General features: G+C 37.4%; 1 non-coding gene across 1 annotated transcript; it reads left to right on the forward strand.

Moving 5' to 3' along the window:
- Window positions 1-9128: 9128 nt before the first annotated feature.
- Window positions 9129-9234, forward strand: LOC122054381. Its single transcript, XR_006132701.1, has one exon. It is a non-coding gene; the product is annotated as a small nucleolar RNA R71 (small nucleolar RNA).
- Window positions 9235-10137: the final 903 nt, after the last annotated feature.

Genomic DNA, 10137 nt, shown 5'->3' on the forward strand with positions numbered 1-10137 from the left:
CTAGTAAAGAACAATAAGGATAAGGGTAGAGGTTCAGTATGGTTACCTACTTCCTTATGGAGGAATTGCCTCTCCTTTCAAGAGAATGTCCTAGACGTCCGTGAACGGATTACCCTTATAGGGCCCCTCGGGTATACGATCTAGAGCACTCTCTTTACGAGAGCAGCAGTTCCTAAGGGAATGTCTCTCCTTTTGAGGGAACGTCTTAGATGTCCGGAAAGGGTTACCCCTGTCACAAGGGTACTTTCGTCAATACGCTCTAAGGTATCCCCTTTGCAGGATCAACAATCCTCCACATCAATCAATCAAAGAATAGAAATATAAACATCTCACACAAGCATGAACAAGACATTAACAAGTCATCGTATAGAAACAAAGTGAATCTACATAGTTCTACATCTCCATCGTATTACAAATACCCCCTAATCCTAGAAGAGGACGTCTACTCCATTGTGGGGGAAGAACAACCCCAGAACATAAAGAAAAGCATACTTACAACCCTAGAAGGAAAGGAAGAAGAGATGCTTGATGATTCCGATGTCTTAGGGATGCTTCCTTGCTCCGAAGATGGACGGATCATGAAGATGTTAGGATGTATACTAAAAGCCTAGTTTTTGGTATAAACATTTATCTAGAAATAAGAATCACATTGGTCAAATGTCGACATTTATGATAAATGTAGTTGTTCAATTAATTTATATTGTAGATAACATGGTGTGTGGTGTCACACACAGAGGATCATGTTATCAGTACCTTATAAATTACAAACAGTAGCTCACGACCAAGATGGAAAGGAACAAACCATTGGAAGGTCGTAGTGTAATTAGGTATTAGTTTATCTTAACTATATAATTACACTAGTACACTTAGAGTGTATTGAGTAGGATCATTTGAGGTCGTTTCTTTTATACTGACTTTATAAAGGAACAAAGACCTCAGTTATTATGGAAGTGTGTGCTCTTAATCCTAATATAATAACAAGCACATATATTCGATATTTATTTCTTTAATTTATCAATGGGTGAGATTTAGTTAGATAAATCAATAAGCCCGATAAGTTGGGAAATGATATCACTTATAGTGTGTGTTGTTGATTATAGAAGGAAACTGTGTCCTAGTAATCTAGGTTGAGAATGTCCCCAAGAGGAGCTCATAAGGATTGTCATGTTAAACCCTGCAGGTGGACTTAGTCCGACATGACGATGAAGTTGAGTGGTACTACTCTTGGAGCTAGATATTAATTAAGTAAGTTGTCAGTAACTTATTTAATTAGTGGACATTTGTTATCTTAAACACAGGGAGACTAACACACTCATAATAAGAAGGAGCCCAAAATGTAATTTGGGATTGGTGCGGTAGTTCAATAATAGTTCTTTAGTGGAATGAATTATTATTGATGAAATTAAGTTGTGCGTTCGGGGCGAACATGGGATGCTTAATTTCATCGGGAGACCAAAACCAATTCCTCCTCTCGGTCCCTATCGTAGCCTCTTGTATATAGAGATTTATACCCACCACATACCCACCATCTTACCCATCCAATGGGGCCGGCCAAGCTAGCTTGGAACCCAAGCTAGGGCCGGCCAAGACCAAGTGGATGAGTTATGGCCGGCCAAAGCTTGGGTCCCAAGCTTAGGTGGCCGACCACTAGAATATTAAAAAGGATTTTTATTAAAATTATTTCTTATGTGGATATCATGTTTTTAAAAGAGAGTTTAAAAATTAAAAATTTCCTTTCATAGCTTTCTACAAAAGATTAAGAGAAGAGATTAATCTCTTTCCTTATTTGTAGATTAAAAAGGATGGTTTTAATTTTTGGTAAAAACTTTCCTTATTTGTAAATCATCTACATGTTTAAAAGAGAGTTTAAAATTTGAAATCTTTCCTTATTTGTTGATTAAAAGGTGGATTTTAAATTTTAAGAAAATTTTCCTTTTTAACCATGTTCATGATTTAAAAGAGAGTTTAAAAATTAAATATTCTCTTTTATAAGTTTCTACAAGAGATTAAGAAAAGATTTGATATCTTTCCTTATTTGTAGATTTAAAGAAATTTTAATTTTTAGAGATAACTTTCTTTTTATCCACATGTTTAAAAGAAAGATTTTAATTTATTAAATTTTCTTTTTATAAACCAATCATGAAGGGATAAAAATTATTAGAGAAATTTTATTTTTAAAATTTCCGGAAACAAATTAGGAAGGTTTTAATTCTTGAATGAATTAAATTTCCTTTGCTTAGATTATTGTGGCCGGCCATGTTGATTAATAAAAGAGAAATTGATTTTATATCAATTAAATTTATTTTTCATGGCAAAGGAATTAAGGAAGTTTTTATTAAAATTTCCTTATTTGCCAAGACTAAGGATTATAAAAGAGGGGGTAGAGGTGCCTTCATGACAAGAATTCTATTCTATTTTTCTCCGTCTTTTTCTTCCTTGGTGTGGCCGGCCATCCTCTCCTCCTCTCTTCTCTTTGATGGCCGAACCTCATCCTTCTTGTGGAGATTCATATGGTGGTCGGATCAAGTTTAGAGAAGAAGAAGAAGAAGGAGAGAAAGAAAGCTTTGTTTTTAGCATCCCTTTGATGGCCGAACCTCTTCATCCTAGGAGAAGTTTTGATGACCGAAACTTGCAAGGAAGAAGAAGGTGCTTGGTGGTTCTCGTCTCGAAAGATCGTTGCCCACACAACGTCCGGGATTAGAAGAGGAATACGGTAGAAGATCAAGAGGTCATTAAAAGTTCACAAAGGAAGGTATAACTAATATAGTTTTCTGCATCATGTTAGTTTTATCTCCATGTAAAAATACCAAATACAAGAGGCATGTGATTCTAGTATTTCGAATTTGTTTTAGATGTTGTGTTCTTTTGTTTTTCTTTTCCTTGTGATTTGATTGTTCTTTTGGGTTGACCTAAAGTTATTTAAGGAAATTAAATATTAGCTTTCCTTAAAAGGCTTTGTCTAGGCGGTGGTGGTTGTTCCCATATCCAAGAAGGCCATGTGCCTCGCCATGCAGTCCTGAAAGCTAATTTTGGAAATTAATATTTAATGGAATTAATAACCTAGGTGATTTGGATCGAAAGTGTTCAGTTCCGCAGGAGATCTAAGTCTAAACCTAAAAGAACAAATAAATTAAACTTTGGATCAAATGTGTTAAGTTCCGCAGGTGATCCAAGTTTAATTTAAAAGAACACATGGTAGCTAGGAAAAGGTTCAGACCTTTGTACAAAATTTTTGTACAGTGGAACCATCAGATTTTCCGAGTAGCAACCAACAGAAGAGACGACGGTGGATGAAGCTCGACGGCTTTCCCCGAGAGGAGGGATGAAGTCCCGAACCAAAGATAATCAAAGAATAGGGTTCTTAACCCTTTTATACCTCCTCCATGCTGCCCAGGAAAACCAGGATTACAGGCATCCGGTAAACTAAGTTTTTCACCCATTAAACCAGATTTTCTCGTGATTCACCCTGAACCAAAGTTGTATCCCTTGAAATTATATTCAATCTGATACTTGGATCGAGACTTGGCTCAAACCGAGCCAAAAGTTATGGCGGTTCAAAGTTTGGTCTGCAGTCTAGGCGGAGGTCCAGTTGAACCCGCGGTTGGGAGGCACGGCTGTGCCATTTAGCATGGGAAAACAATTCTTTCTCTCTGTTGGATCTGAATCAAAGTTGTAGATCTTGAAGTCAGCTACGTTTCGGTATAAATAACTGTCTGAAAGTCCAACGGAGCACAAAGTTATGGCCGAATTACAATTAGTCTGCAATCTGCCCAGAATTCAGCACAGCTGTGTTTTGGCATGGCACAGCCCGTGCTCTTCGTCACACGGCCATGTGGAATCCACACAACCTCACACGGCTTCCTCTCGGATTGAGTCACACGGCCGTGCAAGGTTTCACAGCTGTGGCCTTCTACTTCTCTGCCAAGGTCACACGGCCGTGTGGAGTCACACGGCCGTGTGGAGTCACACGGTCGTGACCTTCCTGCCTCTGGAATATTGGCACGGTCGTGTGCTGCTTAGCCACGGGTTGATTGGTACGGCCGTGCCATTCGGCACGGCCAAGGCCCTCTTCATCTCTGGATTGCAAGCACGGCCGTGCCATTTGGCACGGCCGGAACATACTCATGGCCACACGGTCGTGTGGCCTTGCAAGGCCCAAACTCCTGTGTGCACTTTTGCTCCATTTTCGCTCCAAATAACGTCCTGTCAACAAGAAAATAAGCAAAAAACATATCTCCGAACAAATATAATGAAATTATGACATTATAAAGAAATAGGGTGCAATAAATATAGAATATGCTATGAAATACAAGTAGATGTGCGTCCAAACATGCATAAATGATCATAAGATCTACGCACATCACACCCCCAGACTTAAACATTTGCTTGTCCTCAAGCAAAACCCACAATCTAGATTCATGTGGTTAGATAGTGCATCATAATCTCTAGCAAGTCCATCTAATTCTATCAAATGATTTCATTGGTGAGCAAGATACAAAAGTAGTTTAAGTATGACCTAAGTAGTAGTCCTCCGTGCTCAATGCGAAAGTGGCCTAAATTTATCAAGTTTCAATCCCTAAGTCTAGTCAAGTCATCATAAAATTGTGTTCCTTATGCTTCCGACGATAGGCACTTACCTGTCACTCGCAAGGTTCGTTCCCCTCAAAAATGCTATGCATCGTCTACACAAGGTCTCAAAGGAATACTCAGTATCAAGAGAAACATAGCATTCATTTCCCCAATAACCTAACTCGGTCTCAAAGGGGTCAATTGCTAGTTTCCACTCACGACAACAAATTTGTTATCCCTTATTTTTTTCATTGAATGTTTGCAAAGTATCAAACTTGAACAAACCTTCAATTTTTCATTTTTTTATTATTTTATTTTATTTATTTATTTATTTTTGATTGATTTTTTCAAATGAGTTTACATGATCTGAGTTTATCTAGTAATCAAAATGTAGTTGAGAGGTTACCATAGAAACACAAGTACTAGTCCAATTCTATAAATCATGACTATTTTAGAGTTATCAACCATCAAAAATAGGCATAGTGTATAGAGATCCTAAAACAAGGTCAATACTTAAACTCTTATAGTAAAAATATTGCTCACTTCATGCTATCATAGATAGAAAAAGATAGATCACTAAACATAAGTAATACATGAACCACATAAAATCTAGAATAGACATGCTAGTATTTTGCATTAAGGAACAAGCAATCATAATATGATGTAAGATGCAACTAGCAAAAAATTTATTAAGCAAAAAGAAATAAGCAAAAACTGAACTAAACTAAATGCATCTAATGCATCCCCCCAGACATAAAATTTTCATTATCCCAATGAAAACTAATAACAATGTGGAGGAGATTAACAGTAAGAGAAGTTACCAAATAATGTGTGCCAAGTATCCATGTCATTAACTTCTCCATCATGTAGTTGCACTCCTCCTAATCTTTAAGTCCTATAAAAGAAGATAGACAATAAAAATTAAGTAGAGAATACATGTTTATTATAAAGAAAGAACTAAAGATATAAAAGAAAACAAGGAAAATGAACTTGGGTTGCCTCCCAAGAAGCGCTTCTTTAAGGTCATTAGCTTGACCACCTCATTAGATTTAACGAAATCACGATCTTGGAGGGGTAAGATATTTTAGAACCCTCTTACCAAGGGCTCTTATTATGGAGGGAGCTTTCATCAAAAAGTGAAGACTAACTCTCTCCATCTTCGTCTTCTTGGAAATTCTTTTAGGAGGTCGAAGACGGTTCAGATCGAGCTTCCAATTATAAGCCCCATGAAAATCTGCACACCCAAAAGAAAAACATACCTCTCCCAAGCATGTTATATCAGATAGAACTAGAACCTTATTAAGATGAACTGAGTATGTATCAAAAATTGAATCACATCCAATAAAATCAATTATGGATACCTCTATAAAGATTTCCAAAAGATCGCTAGAAATACTAACCTTGCATTGTTGAGATATACCTGAAAGTTCTAAACATGTGGATGTGACTTCTGAATCTTGTATTAGCTCTAGCTTTGACTCAAGTGGCGGTGCTTCTGAAAGTGGTGATTCTTGGGGCTTTGCTTCCATTGCAGAAGTCCCTACACATTGGTCCACAACATGTTCAATCCTTGCAATTCTCATAATCTCATAAGGTTGTGTGGATAAAGGAGGTGATTCTTGAGATGCTGCTGTTAGTTAGAGCCCTAGAGCCAATCATTTGATGATTGTATGGACTCATTGTATCATATTCTTGTATATTAATAAAGGCATTTGTTTGGTAATTATACTTATTTGTATTAGTGCCAAATAGACTATGTATAATAGCGTCCTTGAGTAGAAAGTTCATACCTATATCAATCGATTAGTTGAATCGATAGTGAGATGATATAGGGAACACTACTCTAAATCATTCCTAGTCGAGTATTAACATTCAGGGACAATGTTAATACAATAAGACTAGCATGTAGGTCAGCTCGATGACTTGATCTCACAAGTCATGGATATAGAGATATCAAGCTGACACATGGGTATGCATTAGAGAATGTATACTGAATGACCCGCCATGAGAAAGTATCATAGATCGTTATATGAGTGTCATATACTTTCTCATGTGGCTATTAGTATGACTATTAGTCCTTTGACCTGAAGTCACCATGGATCCCTACATAAGGAGTTATGTACTTTGGTTTCGTCAAACGTCACCCGTAACAGGGTGGACTATAAAGGCGATTACCGAGTATGTAACAAATTATGCAGAGGGATGTGAGTGATGTAGATGGGATCTATCCCTCCCATATGACCGGAGCGACATCAATATTCTTGATAGAGTGAGACCACTAAGTGCATGACCATGCCCAAATGAGTCAACATGAGATGTTGAGCTCATTTGATCGAGTGAGTCTACTCGGAGTTCAAGATTTAGATTGATTAGAGGATGACACGGTCTATGCCTCATATTGATCAATCTAGATGTCTAGGATAGAAGGACAATGTCACATATTGTGAGGAGTCACAATTAGTAGTCACAAGGTGATGTTGGATCTCAACATTTCTTGTAACTTGGGTAGCAATGATGTATTGCTAGATGCCGCTCATTGCTTATGTTTCTAAAGGAGTTTAGAAACATTGCCAACGTTACAAGAACCTATTGGGTCACACACAAAGAACAAGTGGATGGAGATTAGGTTCATATGATGAACAAATTGGATTAGGTTCATATGATGCACCAAAGATTGGATTCAAATTAGACTTATTGAGTTAGACTCAATTAGATTCAATTGTTGAATGAGTCTAATTTAAATTTGATTCATTGAGTCAATTTATATTAATGAATTGAGATTCATTAAATTAAAATTGACTTGAATCAAAGGTTTGATTTAACTCAACAAGGAAGACAATTGGTCAAGTTTGACTTGACCAAGTAGAAGTTGAAACATCAAGTTTGACTTGATGTATTGCCACATCATAAGGATGACTCATCCTTGCCATATCACCTCCAACTCATGAGACATGCCACCTCATGGGGGTTACACCTTCCTCTTGGCTTTAATGTGGCCGGCCACACACTAATGAGGAGAGGTTTTTTTCATTTGGGGTATTGATGGTGTGGTAATTGTATCTTCTTCTTCCTTGCTTCTTCCCTCTCTTGGCTAGTTGTTGCCGTGACTTTGATGGTGGAAGAAGGTGGGTGAGTGAGTTAATCCAAGAAGTCCAAGAAGAAAGGTAATATTTTTAGAGGAGTGTATTGTATTCTCTTCTTTGCTTTCCTTTCTTCTTCCATTCCCATCCGAGAGCCCTAGAGAGAGTGCTAGCACACTTAGGGTCTTTCTTCTCCATCCTTGAGTGCTAGAGAGTACTCCTTGTTCGTGTGGATATCACTAGAGAAGTATCTATCTTGATACTTTGGAGATCCGACACGTACCTTGGACAAGCGGGATTTTGCGAGGGCACGCATCGAAGGTAAAATGTTTTCTTTGTAGATCTACTGTAGATCAAAGTATTAAAACTCGTACTCATGTTTTCCAGAAATTTTTCTTGCACGGATCTACGGCTTTGGGTGATTCGGGGTTTCCGCGACGCGAAAAGCGGTTTTCGCGGCCCGAAAAACCCAACAGCTGCTTCCACAACACAACTCCCTACACTTCCTTTCATAACATTATCATCAACACAAGCATCAAAAAATAAACAAACATCAATATCCTCAGTGGAAGAATCATCTATAGGAGGATCACTAACTTCATTTGCAGTTTTAAGTTGATCTACCACATCACATTCATCATCTGAAAATTCAATTTCATCATAACACCTTGTAAACCCAGAAGATAAATCTGAAAACTTGTTATCCACTACATTATCGTCAAAATCCTCATCTGAAGAGTCCTCATTTTTATATACGTCCAGAAATCTACACTCAACCATATTGGCGTCATAGAATCTGCCAAAGTTTTCATTTTCGTTGACCCTCACTAGCCTTTGTGGAAAAGGAACCTTTAGTGAAGGTCTTGGGAAAGTACTTCCTTTTTTCCATACTCCCTTTGAGCTTGTGGAGGAGGTCCAGCTTGCTTATCTAATGTTGGTGTCATCAACCGTTGAGGAAAAGGTACTTGTGGCCTTTGGGAACTTCTTAGAGTAATGGAACTGAGTTCTTGAGGTCTTCTATTGTTCTTCTCCTCAATCCTAGACAAATCTTTCTTCAGAAGTTCTTCATGATTCTTGTCACTTCTCAACTTAATATCATTATCAGTTACACTAGATCTTGTCTGTGTAGGAGGAAGGTCTTCCTTGAACCATTTTGAAACTATGCTATTAATCTTTTCTCCCAAATGTTTGAACTCCTCATTCTGTGAATTCTGAATTTCGACATTCTTGGGTGGTTGAACTGCATTTTGTTTGACAGGCTCTCTTGTATATATGGCTTGTACTTCTTGAATTTCTGAGGGAGATTCCATCCAACTTTTGCTCGACCATCCTTAGAGGTTCAATGTCACTTGATCAATTAATGTATAAGCTTCTTCTATACTCTTGTCCATAAAAGACCCTCCAGCTGATGAATCTAACAAACACTTATCTGAAAAAGAAATTTCCCTATAGAATATATGTAGAATCAGCCATTTCTCTAAACCATGATGAGGGCACTGTCTTTGTAGACTCTTGAATCTATCTCATGCTTCAAATATTGATTCTCCATGTGCTTGAGCAAAATTCGTGATGCAACTCCTCATGTAGATTGTTCTGCTTGGAGGGAAAAAGTGATTCAGAAATTGCTACTCCAATTGTTCCCAACTTGTGATGCTTTGAGGACGGAGAGAATATAACCAAGTCCTTGCTTTGTCCTTGATACTAAAAGGAAATGCCATCAACCGGACTACATCTGCTGATACTCTTTCACAATTCACCATATCACAAAGCTCTAGAAATGTCTCAAGGTGTAGATAAAGACTTTCTGATGCTTCTCCTCAAAATTTGTGACCTTGTATCATGGAAATTAACTCTGAGTCTAGTTGGAAACTTTCTGCTTCAATATGAAGTTGCACAATAGGAAATAAAAATCTTATAGAAATAGGTGCAGAGAAATCTCTTAAGGGCCTGCTTGACATGTTAGTGCTCATCGATATTCAAGAAAGGAAAAAAAATTGAGTAAAAACAGAGATGAAGAATTAATGATAAGAAGTAAAGTGCTATATGAAAAACAAGAAACAAAATGCAGAATTTGAAGACAAGAAAGAAAATGTAGATTTATTTATTTTTTTGAATTATGAAAATGGAAAAACCAAAGCTATTCACAAGTCTAGATTAACTAAATTACTAATCTACTAATGTTAATGCGAACAGTCCTCAGCAACGGCGGCAAAAACTTGTTACATAACCGCAAGTGTATGGTTTCGTCGTCAGTAATAAAAATATCGAATCCACAGGGACTGTTGATTAAGCACTAGAGATATCGCAAAGTAAGTTATCTAGACAAACCTAAGATTGGTGAGAAAGGAGAGTAAGAGAGAGAGAGAAGAGGAAAGTGAGAAGAGAGAGAAGAGAGAGAATTGATCATGGAGGGAATAAGCTTCGGGAGATGGATTCTAGGATTTCAGTTTCATTATAATACTAGGAGATACTACATAGATTGCTTAGT

The sequence above is a fragment of the Zingiber officinale genome, chromosome 3A (assembly GCF_018446385.1).
Source record: "Zingiber officinale cultivar Zhangliang chromosome 3A, Zo_v1.1, whole genome shotgun sequence".
Lineage (NCBI taxonomy): Eukaryota > Viridiplantae > Streptophyta > Magnoliopsida > Zingiberales > Zingiberaceae > Zingiber > Zingiber officinale.